At 33.7% G+C, this 4,159-nt stretch overlaps 1 pseudogene; it reads left to right on the top strand.

Annotated features, from left to right (window-relative positions):
* Window positions 1-4,085, top strand: part of LOC107740374 (DNA-directed RNA polymerase III subunit RPC2-like) — a 21,687-nt pseudogene extending 17,602 nt beyond the window's left edge.
* Window positions 4,086-4,159: the final 74 nt, after the last annotated feature.

The following is a 4,159-nucleotide window of genomic DNA, read 5'->3' as shown; positions in this document are numbered from 1 at the left end:
CTATATATATATATATATATATATATATATTAAGCAGCACAACTGTTGATCAGATCAACATTGATTAATTGCAGCCTTGGTGAGCATAAAAAAAAATCAACAAACTCCAAACACTTGAACAGTAGTGTAACTGTTACAATTAGTTGTTGTTGTTGTTTTATATAAATAATTTTTTTCTTTCTTTTTTTAAATAGAGAAAAATTTAACTTTCAGTACTGTAAAGTGACATCACTAACAGAGGATCCCTGATTAATCAATAATATATTTTGTTTTCTATTTTCATTATTGATTTTTGCTGATTCATTGCTGCATTGCTTTAGGTACTTATTTTGGTGGTACATTAAACATTTAACCAAAATATTGAGTAATTTGATTCAATATGTGCAAAATTATATTATTTGTGATTTAAAAAAAAAATAGTGATATGTAATCATTATGATCTATTAAAGGGATTCAGAGCATATTTCCATTATGAAAAGCTTGTAGGAAAATGATGAAGGAATATAATTATATATATATATATAATTTTTAGATAAATAATTTTGACTACCCGAGTTCTTCTCAAGAGCCCGAATTTTTTTCTTATGCATATGGATTTATCGCTCTCCTTAGTTGAACCTTTCTTTGTGCGCTCTATGGTAAAGGGGAAACTATGGGTGTATAATCCCCTTCTCACTGTCCAGCTAAGCACCTCTCCTCACTTCCTGCTCCCGTTCTTCTCTCTTTTATCACTTGCAAATGGCCCAATAATGTGTTTGCTCTGGCTGCAGGAAGAGTGAGGAGCTCCTCTGCAAACATTTACACTCTCACTGACTGCTTTGGACCACTTTCACTCCGTCCTGCAGTCTGAATTTCCAATCGTTCCACTTCAGCAGACCTGAATACGTTTGCTTTATAGGCCTTTGGACTAGATGAAAGTTACACAAACCTCACTTTCTCATCAAGCATTTGTTTGAGACTGAAATCGCTCAAAAATCAATGACGTTTTATGGGAAAGGTTAGCTCTGACAGGGTGGAGTTAACATTTCTTGCAGACCATTTGAATATAGGGATGTCTTTGATTCTAGCTTTAGTAATTACATGCATTACATGTATCTGTAATATGGGACGTTTTTTTCTGTAACAGGTGTGTGTGGACTGATCGTTCCTCAAGAGGACATGGCCTTCTGTGACTCAGGAATCTGCCCTGACATCATCATGAACCCTCATGGTTATCCCTCCAGAATGACTGTACGATTATATGATGTTTATATTTGAATGAATTTACTTGTTCCAAAGAACACACTTTTATGATTTTATATAGAACATTTAAAGAACCCATCAAGTAAGATAGTATTTTTTATACATAATATTAAACCTCAAAATTTAAAATGTGTTTTGAATATTTCAGGATTTTATTCAGATGCCTTGCTACACAGTTTTCTGGAATACATGATTCTGTTATTTAAGAAATGTGCAGCATTTTGTCCAAGCAATAATAAAAGGACACATTTAATTTATAATTTGTCTTAAATCTCACTTTTTAAATTTTTTTAAAATAATCGTGAATTGAATCGTGAAATCAAAATCGTGAATCGAATCGTGAGTTGAGTGAATCGTTACATCCTAGTTATTTTTATAACTGAGTAGTGTCCCAGGCAACTAATGAAAATCAAGATTTTAGTATATTTATGTGTTAATTAGCCATGTAATAAGCAGGATAAAATACATCAGCTGGCTGTTTTGCAGTGAATACATATTCCTTTGATAGCTGAGATTTTTAAAAATCAAATACTTTTATTTTGGCTCTGATTTGAGTGTGTGTGTGTGTGTGTATTTATTTTTTAATTTTTTGAATGGTCTCCTAATGTACACTACCATTCATAAGTTTGAGTCTGTAAAATGTTTTAAAAATATTTCTGATTCTCTTATGCTCACCAAGGCTGCATTTATTTCAGAAAAATAAATCCGTAACATTTCCATTTAAAATAAGAGTTTTCTATTTTAATATATTTTAAAATACAATTTATTACTGTGATGGCAAAGCTGAATTTTCAGCAGCCGTTACTCCAGTTTTCAGTGTCACATGATCCTTCAGGAATCATTCTAATATGCTAATTTCGTGTTCAAGAAACATTTATTATTATCAATGCTGAAAACCTTTATTGTGAATGAAAATCTTGTGTAGCATTATAAATGTCTTTGCTGTCACTTTTGATCAAACTATTAATCTTTTGTTATAATATGCAATATAACAAAGAGTGAAAAATTTAAGGGGGTCTGAATACTTTCCGTACCCACTGTATATATATATGTTTGAATGGTAGTATTTATGAAATGGATGCTCCTGTTTGCCTAAAGTTGTCAAAGTCTTGTTGTCTTATACAGTGCAGTTTATGCAAATCTCACAATGTCAGTTTTCAGAGACATTAATTCACCCATGCTTTTTCATTTTGAACTCTGTGTTTGGGTGCACACAGCAGGCCGTCATATAGGAAATTGTTTGAACTGAGGAAAAGATTCCTCTCAGTGACAGAGAGGGGTCAAAGATCTTCTGGCTCTTTCTGTGAGTGACCTCAGTAAAGGCTACTGTCGTGCAGCGGTGTGTGACCTCAACATGATGTCACGCTCACATTCACAGCTGCACTGTTAGGAAGGGGAAACTGGGGCATCTACACTGCTGCGGGGGGGAAACGTTATTAGTTTCCTTCAAGGAGCAATTGAGCTTGTATCACATTAATGTTTAGAATGTGCATCAATCTTCGAACACAAGCAATCAAATTAATTAAATGAGCTCTGCTTTGATTTGTTTCGGGTTGGGAAGCTGATTGAGCTGTTGGCTGGTAAAGCAGGGGTGCTGGATGGACGTTTTCACTATGGCACTGCTTTCGGGGGCAGTAAAGTGAAGGATGTGTGTGAGGATCTTATCCGCTATGGATACAATTACCAGGGCAAGGATTATGTCACCTCAGGCATCACAGGGTAAAAACTGTTCTTTAGCATCACTTTTGTTCATTTGCATATTTATATTTCACCAATACAAGTTTGTTTCACAGTTCAGTTATTAATGCTTCAAGTTACACTTTACAGTAAGGTTTCATGTTAACACATTAGTTAACTACTTTAGTTAACACTAACTAATAATAAACAATACTTCTAACGCGTTTATTAATCTTAGTTAATGTTAATTTCAAAATATACTAATACATTATTGAAACCAAAAGTTGTATCTGTTAATATTTTTTAATGGACCTAATCTAACATGAACTAACAGTGAACAGTTGTGTTTATATTAACTAACATTAACAAAGATGAATAACTAGAAACAACAAATTACTCATTGTTAGTTAATTTTAGTTAATGCATTAACGCATGTTTACTAATGGAACCCTATAAAATGTCATCTTGTAAAGATTTGAATACTTTTAAAATTAATAGCTACATTGTATTTGAATTTCTATATATTGCGAAAATCAAAAGAGCCACCAGAGAGTGTTTTCTCTGTTGCACATTACTGTAATTAATTAATTAGTTTTTTGGTAATTTGCTCTTAGGGAACCTCTGGAAGCCTACATCTACTTCAGTCCAGTCTATTATCAGAAATTAAAGCACATGGTGCTGGATAAAATGCATGCCAGAGCATGTGGTCCGAGAGCAGTACTCACTAGGTAAGAAAGGCGAACATATGTGTTCTCTGAAATTTTATTTGTTATATTTATTCTTTAGGATAATAAATTGTTTTTTAGATGTGTTCCAGAGATGGTGGTCTCCGTCTGGGAGAGATGGAACGAGACTGTCTCATTGGCTACGGAGCCAGCATGCTGCTGCTCGAGCGACTGATGATCTCCAGTGATGCTTTTGAGGTGGATGTGTGTGGCCAGTGTGGCTTGCTGGGATATTCAGAATGGTCAGTAAAATCCATTACGATAGTGCAGTTTTATTAAATTATTAAATGGATCAAAGGGGATTTATTGGTGAGAACTTTGTCTGTTTATTGCAGGTGTCATTACTGCAAGTCTTCGTGCCATGTGTCATCTCGCTTACGCTTTGGTGAAATGATACAGTATGAGCGATACAGTATTATTAAGGACTACATACAACATTGAAACGTCTTCATTTCATTTTTGTTAAACATCTTGTATCTTTTATATATATATATATATATATATATATAGAGGAG

Source organism: Sinocyclocheilus rhinocerous, unplaced genomic scaffold, assembly GCF_001515625.1.
Source record: "Sinocyclocheilus rhinocerous isolate Xijiao unplaced genomic scaffold, SAMN03320098_v1.1 scaffold2055, whole genome shotgun sequence".
Lineage (NCBI taxonomy): Eukaryota > Metazoa > Chordata > Actinopteri > Cypriniformes > Cyprinidae > Sinocyclocheilus > Sinocyclocheilus rhinocerous.
Note: the sequence above shows the minus strand (reverse complement) of the source record. Positions and strands in the feature narration are given on the sequence as shown.